General features: G+C 40.0%; 1 protein-coding gene across 3 annotated transcripts in view; it reads left to right on the top strand.

Moving 5' to 3' along the window:
• The first annotated feature begins 1,239 nt into the window (after nucleotides 1-1,239).
• Nucleotides 1,240-17,295, top strand: part of HnRNP-K (Heterogeneous nuclear ribonucleoprotein K) — a 157,499-nt gene continuing 141,443 nt past the window's right edge. Inside the window, exons 1-2 of one of the 3 annotated variants that reach the window (XM_067773507.1) lie at nucleotides 1,251-1,312; nucleotides 1,359-1,447. The gene's annotated coding sequence lies outside the window, so the exon portion shown is untranslated. Of the gene's footprint in view, nucleotides 1,448-17,295 lie in introns of all 3 variants that reach the window. The other 2 variants (XM_067773506.1, XM_067773508.1) reach the window with 2 other exon arrangements.

Below are 17,295 nucleotides of genomic sequence, written 5' to 3'. Positions count from 1 at the left end.
CTGTCCATTTATCTGTCAAATCATCACTTTCTTAGCTTGGCAGCACCAATTCAACTTCAACTGAAATAAGTTGTAATTCGTAATACCAAACAGGAGTTGAGTTGTCTGAAAGTTGAGTTGTTTTAATTACAACCCAACCAAGTTGAGTTGTGTACCGTAATAGGCCCTAAAATCTTCAAATCTCTTGCTGGCAGTACTTGGGGAAAGATAAAGAAACGCTCATTACCACTTTCAAAGCAATTGGCCAGCTGATTGCATGCTACGCGTCCCCGTTATGGTCGCCATACCAAAAACTACTCACTGGAAGAAGCTACAGGCCTGCCAAAATACTGCTCTCAGAACCGCCACGGGCTGTCTTCTTATGTCCCCAGAACACCATCTAACCATAATGAGGCGAGAATACTCCCCATCAAGGAGAGAAATGAGATGCTAACCAAACAGTTCCTGTTGAATACCCAGAAACCTGAGCATCCCAACGAACATTTGATTGATGAGCCAACACCACCTAGGGGCTTAAGGAGTCATCTCCGTAAGCATTATGAGGAAATACGGCACCTGAGAACTCAGCCGTATGGAGTAAAAAAACACAAGCAGGTCCTCAGTGAACTCCACAAATAGGCGTCGGACCTCTATGTCAGGAATTGCCCGGTGGATCCTGTACTCAAAGAACAATACCCTAAACTTGCAGAAGAGGAACGCACCCTCCCTAGGGAAACGCGATTCACTCTAGGTCAACTTCGATCTGGATACTGTAACAGGTTAAACTCTTATCTATCCAGAATCAACCCCGACATATAAAATGTATGCCCCGCTTGCAATGTGTCCCCACATGACCCCAACAATCTCTTTAGTTGTAATGGGGAACCAACGCCTTTAAAACCCGTCTCTTTATGGTCCACACCTCTTGAAACTGCAAGTTTCCTTGGACTCCCATTAGAGGATATTGATGACTATTTGTGAGTGGTCGCACTTATTGAATGGGTCCGAACACTGCTACAACAACAACAACGTGTAGCCTCGTGTGCACCTTGTCATACTGGGCTTTGCCAAAATTTATCGTACTGTGAAGCGCCGCTGCCGTACATGTCGCGCAGCGTAACATGCGCGTAGCTTTAAAAGTGAATACCCCTAGTTTTTGGACGTGCAGCTAGCATGTTATGCTTTATTTCTGAAACAAATATTGATAGCAGCCCTGCAAAGTTATAGCAACCATGTGCCAATATCGCCATTTGCAATTCAATTCGCTTACATTTTGTAGTAGGTACAATTTCCGTCGTCTTGGTTAGAAAAAGCTTGTAATCTGTATTCCTTGGTAAGAATTGTGTTTGTCTATCCAACTAATATAACTTTTAGAACAGTTTAGTTTTGCTCAAAGTTCGACGCTAAAACGGTATATAAATATATTAATTAAAGAAGACAGGAGTTTGCCGTAAATATCACAGTGCAGGTGAGCAAATTATACTATACGTACATATATGAAAAATTAAGCGATATGTACAAGTTCTGGGTGGATTAAAAATAGGAAACGATTTTCTCGAACTACAAAGTTTAGAGATAGCATCGCATTGTTATTCTAACATATATATGAAAAGCGTTTAAGATTCTATTATAAACCCGAACCCATATTGTAAAAAAAAATATGGGATGATGTGCGCGGTTTTAATAGAAATAGATTAGGGAGCATCGTCTTTGGAAGGGAGTCGCTCAACATCGATTTCGGTAGATACATTTGAATAGAGTATGTGCTCGGGGTCATAATTTCACTACTATGAATTTGAGGAATATAATTTTAATTGCCGGTTTCATTAAATGAAGAATGTGTATTTTTCTCTCCATCAAACCTATAATAAACTTCAACTTATCAACCTGCACAATTTTTAGTAGATAATGTAATATAGATTCTTTATATATTTTCGGAATAATAACGATGTTAAATCATACGATTTCCAGCACATGCGTGGAAAAGAGAAACACGTGCCAAAGCGTAATTTCAAAAATAATACCGTATATAAATCATGGGAATGTGATTAGTTATGGATTAGTTCACATTAACAATAGGGTAAAAGTCTTGAACAGGGGGCGACTATTGACCTCGACAACAATGATCCGAAGGTGGAACGAAAAATTTGGTAATGTTTTACAAGACGGTGCACCACCTAATATTTATCAAGGTGGTATCAAAAGACGCGTTTCGATCTCCGTTTTTAGAATCTGAAAGCGGAAAATAAAAATTTTATTTCGGTCGAAAAAATATTACAAAAAAACTATAACATGGCCCGAGAAGGTCCGAAATGTGGGGCCCAATCAATAGTTTTTTTGCACAACACCTTTCTGCGTTGGCGGCCTTATGCGACGATTAAAAACAACGGTTTTCGGATCAACAATGAACGCCGGCAGAACACATTTCTGCATTAGTGTGTGTATGTGTGTACAATAAATCCGGCAAAATACAACAAAAAAAAAAAATATATATATATCTGTTGACAGATATAAAAATTATATTTTCGCCTGCGGATTCTAAAAAGGTGGTGGAAATGCAATTTCAATAAAAATTTCAATAGCGCACAAAAACTTAACTCTTCTGTCAAAGTCAAGGGCGGTAAATAAAGTTCTAATATAATAAGCCATTTTATTTTACTTTTTTTTCTGCTGAGTAAGGTGTCACTCCATGTCGGATAAAAATTTCAATAGCGCACAAAAACTTAACTCGGTAATAGTCTATTTGAGGGGTCGACTGCTAATACGCAACCAAAAATATCGAGAGAGGTGTCAAACGACGCGTCTTGACATCAGTATTAATAATCCGAAGGCGGAAAATAAAAATTATAACGCGTTCAAAAGATATTAACAAAAACCTAAAAACGACCCGAGGGTACCTCCGAAACCGGGGGTCGGATCCATAGTATTTTTGCGCAGAACACCTTTCTGCGTTGGCGGCCTTTGGCCGCGCTTATAAAAAATAACCCTGGGCTACGCCACGCCAAGTCCGGGTGTGTGGTATAACCGTGGCTACCGCCATGGTGATGCACAATTTTTTTTGTGGGTACGAACACAACAACAACCACATGGAAATCGCCAACTTCAACTGCAAATATCTCCGGACAGAGATAAAATTTTTCTTTTCCTTATTGTTCTCCAGATTAATACGCGTCTTTTGACACCTCACTCGATATTTTTGGTAGCGTATTAGCAGTCGACCCCTCAACTAGACTATTACCCTTAACTCTTCTGTCAAAGTCAAGGCCGGTACATAAAGTTCTAATATAATAAGCCATTTTATTTTACTTTTTGTCTGCTGAGTAAGGTATCACTCTATGTCGGATCCAATTTGAAATCGTCCTCTCTCAAAATATTTTTCAAAAAATTTCCCATTTCAGGATTTGTCACAAAAACGCCCTAGTATATTAGAAGGTAAAAGTGTAGTTTACGGTACCCACCGAAATTTGGGCCAAAATTTTTGAGTGAGGCATCAAAAGACGCGTATTCACGTCTAGAACAAGAATCCGAAAGCGGAAGTTAACTTTTTTACCCGTTCAAAAGATATTAACGAAAAACCGAAAAAAGACCCGCGGGGCCCCCGAAACCGGGGGTGGCATCCATAGTATTTTTGCGCAGAACATATTGTTCCCGAGATTAATACGCGTCTTTTGATACCTCACTCGAAAATCTTGGCCCAACTTTAGGGTGGGTACCGTAAACTGCACTACTACCTATTAGAATTAGGCGGAAGAAAGCCTGATCTCTGAGTCTTTCAATAATCCCTTTTATGTCAAAATTTATTTATTTATCTACAGGGCACAGTCTTAACAAAAATAACAGGAATAATTAAAGCAATTACATTAAAATTGTGTAAGCTGTGTTATTTTTTTACTTCTATATACGTTTACGCTTAAACTTTATATGGACTGCTAAGCGACAAACTTTAAATACACCTCTGAAATTGCTGCGCATAAAATTTGTCCTACTAAATTTCAATACGCATTATACTCAGATGTAACTGAAATATGTGTCTATGTTTCACCCTCTACACTAATTCTATGTATTCTATTTGTGTCCACAATTTATCGTAACTGATTCAGCTATATGTTATACCCTATGACCATCAGAGGGTTGTGTCTCCGCTTTTCGGTACACGCTATGCTGTAGCTAGCTATTTAACCACTGCCGCTAGATGGGTCTCCTAAGCATTATCTAAGCGAGGATAATCGTTTTTTACGCGCAAACGTAAACGTATACGCCTGTGAAAAAAAACGGCTATAATAGCCGTGTTTTTTTACACGCGTATACGTTTCATTTGCGCGTGAAAAAAACGTCTATCCTCGCTTAGATAATGCTTAGGAGACCCATCTAGCGGCTGTGGTTAAACAACTACCCAACAAACACAGTTTCTAACGTTAGAGAAATATTGTAATTTTACATTAGAATTCAAATGTAGTTGTCTAATGCAATTCGAATCAAAAACTAGGTTAAAATTCTACTGTGAAACGATTCGAATAACACTAGAAATGCGATGTTATGATTATTGTCACAGTTATCGATTATTTGCACGACATGATCACTCATTCTTAGTGTCATACAAACAAAATAAAAATTGTGGAAATATTAAAAGTTGCGAAATAAGTTTTTTTATTTATAATAATAAATACTAGTAAGTGAAAATGAATCAAAAAAGGTTAAAAAAGGATCAAAATTTCGCTGATTTTAAATAATTAAATTTAATTGCGCATCACTTGAAAATTCTCATTAGAAACTCATTGGAATTTGACGTTAGAATTCGATTAGAATTCTAACCCTTTTCTCGATATCGAGAACGAAGTCCCCTTTTTGTCGAGAATGCTATAATTCGCGACAGTTTCGCAACTCGTCCTCTAACCTTCTACCTTAGAGAAATACATTAGAATTCGATTCGTCTTCTAATCGTTTTCTAACCTAAATGATTGTTGGGTAGCTACAGTAACAGGGTGTACCGAAAAGCGGAGACACAACGCTCTGATGGCCAAAGGGTATAACATATAGCTGAATTAGTTGCGATGATTTGTTGACACACATAGAATACACAGAATTAGTGTAGAGCACTGATGGGCAAAACGGCTCGTATGAGCCTTTTGCTCATACGGGCACGCTTTGCAGATTTAAGTGCTTGGTGAGGGACGATCAAGTGCAGGTATGTGGGGCGAAGAACACAGGAAGAGAATAATATACAAACACACATAAGATTGATAAAGAGAGAGTATTTGGCCTTATACATCTGTTACTGCACAGTGGGTAAAAAGTCATACATTTTATTTATTTATTTTATTTAACATTTTTTTTATTCACCTCGTTTTTGACCAACAATTAAGTCAATATTTGGGTTGATAGAATTAGCTGCTGCAATGCGCATCACAGATGCGAAATTTTCTTCGGAAAGCCTATTTCGTAACTTAGTTTTTGTCAAATTCATTTTCGAAAAGAATTGTTCACATGTGTAAGTACTCCCAAACATTGAAACTATATTCGAAGCAAAATTTCGCAACTTTGGATATTTCTGCGTATCCAATATTTTGTAGAACCGTATCACATCTCCGCATTCTAAAAACTTGTTTTTTAAATGAGTGGAGCACTGCAATTCTATCAATTCCATTTGTAGTTCTGCCGGGGCTGTTTGAATATTCTGACTGAAAGGAGATACAAACATATCAAACATTCCTTTAAGAGTATCCAGCACTGCAAACCGGTCTTTAAACTGCATCAGTAATTTTTGAATTTCTTCGCAGTATTTTTTAACATCGATAGCATTGTTCAGAGAAACAGCCTTTAGACGTGGAAAGAAGTGACAATTTTTTACTGCGAGCTGCTCACTCCATAATTCAAGCTTTGTTTTGAAGCCTCTTATTGCGTCACCTAAATCATATATAAGGTTATCTTTACCTTGCAAAGTCAAATTCAAAATATTAAGATGCTCTGTAATATCTGTTAAGACAGCTAAGTCAGCTATCCACTCGGGGTCATTAAGTTCACTAAATGAATATTCTTTAGAAATCTGCAGGTTATAAAAAAATAAAATTAGTTTCAAACCTAAGAATATAAGCTGGTGGAATATACCATAAAATCTGAGATAAGTGATCGTAACTCAAAAAATCTTTTCAGTGTTTCTCCCCGACTCACCCAACGGATTTCTGTGAAATATGGGATATCCAATTCCTCGCGGACTCAAGAAGTCCCTTAAACTGGCGGTGTTTTAATCCCTTTGAACGAATTATGTTGGTACATTTTACTACAGTACCCATAACATTTTGGAAACTTAAAGATTTGGCGCATATAGCTTCCTGGTGAATAAGACAATGCACTGCAATACAATCTCGGTTCAATTCGGAAGCAAATTTTGCCTTAAGCCGCCCAACGAATCCTTGCTTGCATCCCATCATCGATGGCGCGCCATCAGTTGCCACACTAAAGATTTTACTCCAGTCCAACCCTCTTCTGACAGCACAATCTAAAACCGCATCATAAATGTCTTGACCCGTCGTAGTTCCTTTCAAAGGTATCAAATCAAGTAATTCTTCGGTAATATTGAAATCAATATCTACTCCCCGAATAAATATTGCTAACTGCGCAACATCAGAAATATCGCAACATTAGAAATATATAATCGTGCTTCGTCTGAATACTTATCACATTCACTATGAAATTTTTGATAATGCCTTCTAATATTAAAAACTTTGCAAACTACAGGCTTCTTGCAAAGTAGACATTGAGATTCACCACCACTATGTTGACACATATATTTTATAGTCCAATCCTTATTAAAACTGCCTGACTTTCTTTTTAAAGAACTTACACTTATTTCACATTCCAAAGACATTTTCAAAATGCAATAAAGCGAATAAACTACGAAACATGTATTTAATAAAAATTTGATGCACGAATTACAGTTTTTGAACACCGTTATAATATATATAAGCATCATCAACAACACGGCTCATCTTGCTTAATACATATTTAACATTTACCAAGCTATGCGGAAATATGTTTGAATTATGCTGGCAATGCTATAGCCATGGTGAAGCCGTAAGGTGGCAACAACGAGCGCACATACACACACAAACTCTATGTAATTTGTTTGTGTAATTCGTTGGTGGTAATGTCAAAAATACTCTGAGAAATGTTCGTACTGTCAAAATTCATGAGAAAAGTTGCAATCAGCTTGGATAATGCTTTCACCTTTAATGACTCCGCCATCAATCAGCTTTGCCAGCATAGTTTGAAATTAATAATCAACATAAACGATTTGATTTCGTTTTGATATGGCAGAAAACGAAACGAAATCATTTCGTTAGTTTGACGATCTTAACGTTAATAAACGAAACGAAATGACTTCGTTTCGTTTATTAACGTTGATTATCGTAACGAAATGATATCGTTTCGTTGGTTAAGCATGCCTGACTCGAACTGAATTTTCAGTTGTAATTTTAAAAGTTCCTTTATGATTCAAATCATAAACAAAGCAAGTTTTAAAATTGGAAAAATGGTCGCCGTAAATTAAATACACATGCAACACATGCTCCCAACAATTTTTGCAATGTGGATTTAACGATATATGTATGTGAGCTGAAGAAATTTGAAAATTCCTCCATAATTTGAAATTTATAAATGAAAGCAGTTATGTTTACAATAAAACTGGTAAAATTAGTCATTGTTTATGCGATTGGTACCTTTTTTATTTGTAAACTGATACATTTCTTTCTTAGCTCACGGCAACACTCCCAACAAATCTGAAAAGGGTTTCGTTTTCCCACGATTGTATAAGAAACGTGCATTAGTACGTTTTTCTACTACTACTTCGTCTAATGCTAATACTTTAAAAATACTTTTTTAAATACTTTTATGGATACATTGCCAAATGAATCGGCTTGCATATAATTAAATGTTTGTAAAGGCGAAATGAATGTCAATAATGCGCTGCTTAACATAAAGTCGACTTCAGTTTTTGTTTTCGTACTATTGCAACACAGTTTGGGAGTTGGTTTTCGAGGTTGAGAGAGAATATTTTCATTTCAGTTTTTTAGTGTTTCCGCAACTTTCTTGCGATGAATATCGTTTGAGGCGAAGCGTGCGATATTTCCAATGTATTTTGTTACTCCCCTAACATCCCAAACACACAAACGTCTCACCAAGCACTCGCTGGCACTGAAACTGATTTAGGAGCCGAAAATAGGCCCATCCCTGGTGTAGAGGGTGAAACAAAGACACATATTTCAGTTACATCTCAGTATAATGAGTATTGAAATTTAGTAGGACAAAATTTATGAGCAGCAATTTCAGAGGTGTATTTAAAGTTTGTTGTTGTTGTTGTTGTTGTTGTTGTTGTTGTTGTTGTTGTTGTTGTAGTTGTTGTAGTTGTTGTAGCAATGTTCGCCCCACCTAATAGCCGCGACCGATCACAAATTGTCATCAATATCCTCTAACGGGAGTCCAAGGAAACTTGCCGTTTCAACAGGGGTGGACCATAAGGAAAGGGGTGTTAGAGGCGTTGGTTCCACATTACAATTAAAGAGATGGTTGGTGTCATGCGGGGACACATTGCAAGCGGGGCATACATTTTGTATGTCGGGGTTGATTCTGGATAGGTAAGAGTTTAACCTGTTACAGTATCCAGAACGAAGTTGAGCAAGAGTGACACGCGTTTCCCTGGGGAGTATGCGTTCCTCTTCCGCGAGTTCTGGATATTTTTCTTCAAGTACTGGATTCACCGGGCAATTCCCGACATAAAGGTCCGACACCTGCCTATGGAGTTCACCAAGGACCTGCTTGTGTTTTTTCGCTTCATACGGCTGGGTTCTCAGGTGCCGTATTTCCTCAAAATGCTTACGGAGATGACTCCTTAGGCCCCTAGGCGGTGCTGGTTCGTCAATCAGATGTCTGTTGGGATGCCCAGGTTTCTGGGTATTCAACAGAAACTGTTTGGTCAGCATCTCATTTCTCTCCCTGATGGGGAGTATTCTCGCCTCATTATGCAGATGGTGTTCTGGGGACATAAGAAGACAGCCCGTGGCGATTCTGAGAGCAGTATTTTGGCAGGCCTGTAGTTTCTTCCAGTGGGTAGTTTTTAGGCTTGGCGACCATATGGGTGACGCGTAGCACGTAATCGGCTGGCTAATTGCTTTGTATGTGGTCATGAGCGTTTCTTTATCTTTTCCCCAGGTACTGCCAGCAAGAGATTTGAGGATTTTATTACGGCTCTGAATTCTCGGAACAGTTGCGGTTGCGTGCGCACCAAAATGTAGATCCTGATCAAACGTCACACCCAAGATTTTGGGGTGTAGGACAGTCGGTAGCATAGTGCCATCGACGTGGATGTTCAATATGGTCGACATTTGGGGTGTCCATGTTGTAAATAAGGTCGCGGAAGATTTTGTCGGTGACAATGCCAGGTTTCGCGAGGCGAAAAAACTGGAGAGATCAGGGAGATAGCCGTTTATTTTATTGCATAGCTCATCGATCTCTGGGCCTGGGCCTGTGGCCATTATTGTGCAGTCATCGGCGTAGGAAACGTTTGTGACTCCTTCCGGTAGTGAAGGTAGCTTAGATATGTAGAAATTAAACAAAAGTGGGGATAGGACACCACCCTGTGGCACCCCTTGTTTAATTCTCCTTGGTTTTGATGTTTCGTTTCTGAATTGCACCGAGGCCTGCCAACCACCCAGATAATTTGCGGACCACCTTTTAAGACATGGGGGAAGGGTAGACCCTTCCAGGTCTTGCAGTAACGAGCCATGGTTGACCGTATCAAAGGCTTTTGATAGGTCTAGCGCTACGAGTACTGTTCTATGGTGGGGGTATTGATTCAAACCGCAATTTATCTGGGTGCTAATGACATTTAGCGCGGAGTTTTCTGAAGCCATGCTGATGAGGGGCTAGGTGCAAATGTGCTTGGAAATAAGGGAGCAAAATGGCTTCAAGCGTCTTTGCCACTGGCGATAGGAGAGGTATCGGACGATATGACACCTACGTTAGCTGGTTTCCCAGGCTTTAGTAGCGGGACCACCTTGGCCATTTTCCATTTCTCGGGTATGACAAAGGTGGAAAGAGACAGGTTGAAGACATGCGCTAAATATTTGAAACCCTCTTTCCCTAGGTTTTTAAGCATCGGCATAGCTATGCCGTCTGGGCCCACTGCTTTGGATGGTTTAGCGCGCCCAATGGCGTCCTCAACCTCTCTAGCGGTGATGGTGATTGGTGACGCGATGAATTTGTGTTTATGTGCGTGTCTATTGGCTCTCCGTCTATCTTTGTCGACCTTAGGATGCATTATATATTGTCGGCAGAAAGCGCTCGCGCATTTTTTCGCATCAGACAGCACCTTATCGCCAAAGGCGATGGAAACTTTGTCTTTGTGCTTAGTCGGATTCGATAGGGACTTTACGGTGGACCAAAGTTTACCTACACCGGTAGAGAGGTTACACCCTCTTAGGTGCTCTTCCCATTTCGCCCGCTTGTGTTCTTCCACAAGCAATCTGATGCGTTGGTTTATATCCCTTATTTGGGGGTCGCCTGGATCAAGCTGTCTTATAAGGTCGCGTTCCCTCGCTAAGCTCGCGGCCTCCGCCGGGAAGTGGGGCCGGATTTCGGGAATTCTCCCGGCGGGAATGAAATGTGCCGAGGCGAATTTAATGACCTTATGGAAGGCACGCTCCCCTTGGCGGGCATCAGTCGGGATAGGGAGGGCAGCAAAGCGGCTGTCTGTAAAGGATTTGTATTCTTCCCACTTTCCTTTTTTGAAGTTTATGAAAGTGCGTTTTTCAGTGACGACGAAGTCGGCGGTACGCTCAAGCGAAATAAGTATGGGCAGGTGGTCGGATGCCAATGTTACCATCGGCTGCCAGTTGACGCAGTTTACGAGTTCTGCGCTCACGATAGAGATATTTGGCGAGCTGTGACAGCTTCCTACCATACGTGTGGGGGCGTCTCCGTTTATTGTGCAGAACGTCGTTTCTTCTATTTGATCCGCCAACATCTCACCCCTACTGTCCACCCGTAAGTTTGAATGCCATAGATCGTGATGGGCATTGAAATCGCCTAAAATAATGCGATTGTTTCCAGTGAGTACGCCGCTGATATCAGGGCGGTATCGACTGGGGCAACAGGTGACATGAGGGATGTAGATGTTGATGATTTCTAGATTTGCATCGCCCGACCGGACAGATAATCCTTGACGTTCTAAGACACTGTCCCTGTGGTCGATGTCGGGATCAAATATATGATGCACAGTGTGGTGTCATTTCCGCTCTCGCGATCTTTTCTGTGGACATTATACCCAGAACAGGTCTGCAATGCAGATGTTGCTGTGAGTTTAGTCTCTTGAATCGCAGCAATGCGGATGTTGTGCCGCTTCATGAAGTCGACTATCTCCGTGATCTTCCCAGTTAATCCATTACAGTTTAACTGCAGAATTCTGAAGTGCATAGGGAGAGACGTCGTCATTCTGGGAGTAAGTGACGGGTGACTACGCCTGGGTTGTGGAAGGCCAGAACGCGATTGCTGTTGAGGCCCTGGGACTAGACGTCCTTGGGTAGGCATTGGGGTACCCGGTGTATTTGGGTATGCGGCCTGGCAGCATGGCGCAATGAAAGCCGTCGGGGGGTTGCCGTCTCAGACCAGAACGTCTAGGAAAGTGGCACCGCCCATGGCAGGAGCTGCATTGTGCGGATGTCGCAAACGTATATATTCTGTGCTGGCAAACGGTGCAAATGGAGGTAGGGACTAAGAGTATGTTTTCCTGACCTACACAAATGCTGTCGGAAAAGAGGGGGGAGAAGACGGGGGCAGGGGCTGATGTTCGGCATTGCTCCCGACTCTACTACGGAGATTGTAGGTATGAGTGGGAGCAGCCGTGAGAGTTGGTGGCGCCGTGGGGCGGCTGGAAGGTAGCGGGGGGGGGGGGGGGGGGCGCTAAGGCGCAGATTACGGGACGTCCTAGGACGTGAACAGCAAGGAGCCACAAAAGATTTATAGAAGTTACGTGGACGTCTGGTTTTGGGGTCTAGCCCAGAACAGATGATACTGCGATCTCTGCTGCTGCTATGACTTCTGCTGATGTTGATGTCAACAACAATAGTCCAATTGTTACTGCTATCACCGATTGTTGCCCAATTTCTAATGATAACAATGTGAGTGAAATTCAACTATGTGCCACTAAGCAGAATGTTACTACTTTGGTTCAAGCATGCTCAACACATCTCTCTCACAGCTCTTCTACTGCAAATAATATTGAATCTCCCTCACAGTGGACTCAGGTTCAGAGAAAAACGCGTAAAAACAAAAAACGCACTAAATCTCTGTCTTCTGGTACTAACGTTGACGTGGTAGGTAATGATAAAATCAGTGATTCTAATAACGCGGGAAGTCAAGTCCATCAAAAGAAAACCCCCCAAGTCCAAACCAGTTCGCGTAGTCTAGTGATCGGAGTCAGTACTAACACTGAACTTGATGTAGTTTCCGCAAAAGAATGGATCCATCTATCGTCATTCAAATCTAATGTCACTGCTGATAATATAATCTCCTATGTGGTTAAAAATACGAAAATCGATGGCAATGAACTTGCCTGCTTCCCTCTGGTTAAAAAAGATACAGATTTTACTAAACTCTCTAGAGTAAATTTTAAGCTTGGCGTGTCAGCTACCTTCCTGGACGCAATTATGGATCCCTTACTATGGCCAGCAAATGTGAAAGTTATACCGTTTAAAAATGTTCGCAAGCAAGCAAGTAGCTCGGACCCAGTGTCAAGCGACGATTAGCAATCACTGAACAATGTGGTGAGTGCTCTGCCTCCAATTAATGGTCATAGTGAGATAAAGGTATATTTCCAAAACCTTTCTGGGATGAGGACCAAAGCCGACCTTGTTCACACCTTCAGTTCCCAATTGGATTATGACGTCTTTGTTTTCATCGAAACATGGCTGAATGGAAGTTTTTTCAACAGTGATTTCTTCGACTCTAATCTTTTTAATGTATTCCGCAAAGATCGATATGCTAACGCTACTGGTTGTCTTCGTGGCGGTGGGGTCTTAATTGCGGTCAAACGTCAGTTATCCTCCTGTTTCTTTCCGCTTAGTAATGGTGAAGTTTTGCTCGACCAAATTTGTGTTTGCATTAATGGTTCTGATTCACAAGGCTCCCTATATCTCCTTGCATCATACGTGCCACCAGGCAGTTCATTTGAACTATACAAGGCACACGCTGACAACATAGTTTCGCTAGTTATTAATAACCTAAGTGATAATCATCTCTGCGTGCTTGGTGACTTCAACTTATGCAATATTGACTGGTAAACACCTATTAATCTCTCTGCAAATAACGAATTATATTTCATTGACAATTTACTTAGTCTTAATTTATTGCAAATCAACAAATGTGTTAATACTTTAAATAGATTACTCGATCTCATATTTATTAGTGATAATATTAATTGTGAAATCAGTGAATGTACAAATCCCATCACTCACAAGGACAGGCATCACCTACCCTTGGTTATTAATTTTAGTTTTTATAGTTTTGCACAGGATACTTCTGAAAGCAGATTTACTTTTAACTTTAATTCGTTTGATTTTCCCAGTTTTAATAGTTTTTTATCTGAAATAGACTGGGAAGTGGTACTTGAAGGACTGGATACTTCTAATAGTTTCCTAACTTTCAAATTTATTCTATTAAATCACTGCCTGCATAAAATTCCTATGAGACGAATGAGGCCTTACAAACTTCCGTGGTATACGAAAGAGTTGAAAAAATTGAGGAATCTCAGAAATAAATATATGCGTAAGTTTAAACATACGAAGAACCATTTGTTCTTTATTAAATATAAGCAATACTTGAAGAAATTTAATAATTTGGATAAGCTTCTGTACACCAACTATATTCATACAATCGAGTCTAAGATTAAGTTGAATCCGAAAACATTTTGGAGCTATATCAAGTCCAAAAAAGGTTGCTCCAGTATACCGTCTGGAGTGTTCCTTGATGGCCACTCAGCGCGAACACCGGGTGATACAGCCAACTTATTTGCGGAGTTTTTTAAATCAAATTTTTCTGCCGACGATAGTTATCAATCGTTTGATGCCTCCTCGAATCTTGACACTGCTCTAAACTTTGGTGCCCTCTGTCTCTCTTCTGATGATATTAGTAATGCTATTCTCAAACTTAAATCTTCGTCTCAAACAGACGTTGATGGGTTCTCTTCAGTCCTGTTAAAAAACTGCCCGACTCTAGTTCTTCCTTTAAGAATAATCTTTAATAAATCTCTTTCGTGCGGTACGTTCACTGACGAGTGGAAGCTCACCTCCATTACCCCCGTCTTTAAAAGTGGTAACAAAAATGATGTGCGTAATTACAGACCTATTTCAAAGCTTTCTACCATTTCCAAAATTTTCGGGCATGCTGTTAATGCCAAGTTGAGTTTTGCGGTTAAGTCTTTAATTTCTCCCTTCCAGCATGGTTTTGTCGCTGGTAGATCAACAGTTTCAAATCTTGCTGTTTTTAGTGAATATTGTATTGAATCTTTTTCTGCAGGTTATCAGGTTGATTGCATTTATACGGACTTTTCAAAAGCTTTTGACAAAATCCATCATAGTGTTTTAATTAAAAAATTAGGTTGCCTTGGTTTCCACTCTTCGTTTCTTTTATGGGTAAAGTCTTATTTAAGTAACAGACAGTGTGTTGTTTCCATTGATGGACAATCGTCTAGTCCGTTTGTAGCCACTTCTGGGGTTCCCCAAGGGAGTATATTAGGTCCACTTTTATTTATCTTATTTATTAATGACGTAAGTAGTTGTTTTTCATTCGCGAAGTGTTTGCTATACGCCGATGACTTAAAGCTATTTTCTGCCATTAAGACGCCAGATGATGTCTTAATGTTGCAGAATGATATTAATAAATTGCACCAATGGTGCCTGAATTCCGGTATCTCTTTGAATCCGTCCAAATGCTTTCAAATGACCTACTCGAAGTCAATTAATCTTCTAACTACAAATTATAGTATCTCTAATTGTGAGCTTCAATGTGTTAATGAGATTAAGGACCTTGGTGTTGTCTTTGACAATAAGTTTTCTTTTAGTAAGCACATAAATTTCATAACCTCTAAATCATATTCTATGCTTGGCTTTGTAAGGCGCAATGCTACCAAATTCTCTGATCCCTACACGTTTAAGCTACTTTACACGTCTTTTGTTAGATCTAATCTGGAATATGGCGTATTTATTTGGAGACCAAGTAGTCAAACTGCTATTACCAGAATTGAAAGAATACAAAAAATTTTTCTCAAATATGCCCTTCGTCCATTAAACTTCTCTGATCCTATACCCGCCTACTCTGCGCGACTTATGCTTTTAAGCCTTAAGTCTTTAGATAATCGCAGATCAATACTCTGCTTGTCATTTACGTATGATATTATTAATGGGTTCGTTCACTGTCCATATTTATTGGATAGGATTCGATTTAATATTCCTCGGAGGTGTCTTCGCAGTTTTTATACATTTTATTGTGACAATTTTAAAACCCACTATTCCAGTAATGCTCCAATTGCTCGTGCTCTCCGTGAGTTTAACTCTATCAGTACTGTTGTAAATCTAGACTTTTCTGCTCCAAAAGCGAAACTGCTAAATATGTTAAAATCTGCTTTCTAAGTACTATGTATTATTTTTCAAATAACTATCTCTTAACTTTAGTTTGTATCATAGTCTGTAAGGATTTAAGTCCATTGACTAAGTGAAATAAAGAAATAAAGAACAACCTGTCCGATGCAACCATCCCTTACACGAGACACACTGACAGGAGTAGGACCGTCCTAAAAAGATTCTTTTCCGGCAGATACAGCAAAACCATTTCTCAGGACCGGGGTCAGGAGACGGACTCGGATTGGGTTCGATACCTTCCCGGAGCAAGAGAATATGGAGCAGTCTCGCTGCAAGGACCTGCTGGCAGGATGACAATTTGTGGGAGGGACGCAACAAATTAAATGGGGTTACAGTGAAATGGCAGTCCTTGGTCGGGAAAAATCCCGAGTCGCTCCGGTACATAGAACCGACGGCCTTGGGAAGCGTCGAATACGTTGAGACGGAAAAAAACCTAGGTGTAGTTTTTAACAAGACTTTGATATGGAAAGACCACATTTTTACCACGGTAGGATGCTTCGTACACTCTGGCTTCGTACACTCTTGCTTACAACAACATTGCTAGGTTTGGTTGAAAAGAATTGACCACGTTTCATATCACACTGGAAGGTTGCTTAACATTCTTTTTAACAATCTTTTAAAAGTTAAAACGTAGACTATCCTTCACAAAATTATATTGTAACGATTTTTGGAAAATTTCTGATATTTATAGACCTTCTGTTAACTTTCGAATCGCTGAACTGTCCAATATTCAGTATGGCAAAATGGTATTTATTTAGTACTTCACAATTACAATTATCGCATACTTCACTAATAGCGTGTTTAAATCAAACTGACTCATTATCGCTTGCACCGCGCTGCTTTTATACTCTCAGTTAGGCTCGTTCACATATTTCTCGTAAGGTCTACACTTTTCACGATCGTGCCTTCTGGAACAGTTGTATCTCATACTTGGTTATTTAGCTATATAAGTAAATGTGTATCTGTAGTTTATGTTATTCTTCGTTGCCTTCTATGTATGTGTGTAAAGGGCTTACTGTCGTTGTGTTTATTTACTAACAGCATAGTGATATTAGAAATGCTAATATTCCCCACACTGCCTGCCATCTAAGTTTGATCGTCTCAATCACACAAATTTTCCGATCTAAACACTGCCAGTCTTTCCATATGAAACACCCTTCTCAATTCTTTGTATGCGGTAGACGACATCAAGGATCCGCTAACAGCACCAAATCTCTCTCAAGGAAACCTTCCGAACTATCGTTCTTGTCGTACCTGTGTTTCATCTTACTACTCGTTATCCTAGTTCGTTCCCTCACACTCTGTTGTTTGGCCAATGAATACTTCGTAGGCTTGATCTTGACGGATTAGCTTTGCATAATTGGTATCGTTTTGACGTTTCACAACAGTAGTGCGCGCTGGCTTGAAACCACCCTTTCATTCTTTCTGGGAAATTCTTTCCTTCGTTTTAGTGCGTCCATTTGGGTTTTGTCAATGCCAGTGTTTTTCTTGCGAGTACCTTTGTTTTTGATTTATTTGGCCCATTCGTTCCATCAACCTTTGCCCTATCTACTGCCTTTGACTTTGGTGGTATTTGTCAAATCTCCTCCGCCAGCACTCGCTTACTGCTAAACCCTTTCTCCAAACTGAA

Source organism: Eurosta solidaginis, chromosome 3 (assembly GCF_040869045.1).
Source record: "Eurosta solidaginis isolate ZX-2024a chromosome 3, ASM4086904v1, whole genome shotgun sequence".
NCBI classification, from domain to species: Eukaryota; Metazoa; Arthropoda; class Insecta; order Diptera; family Tephritidae; genus Eurosta; species Eurosta solidaginis.
Note: the sequence above shows the minus strand (reverse complement) of the source record. Positions and strands in the feature narration are given on the sequence as shown.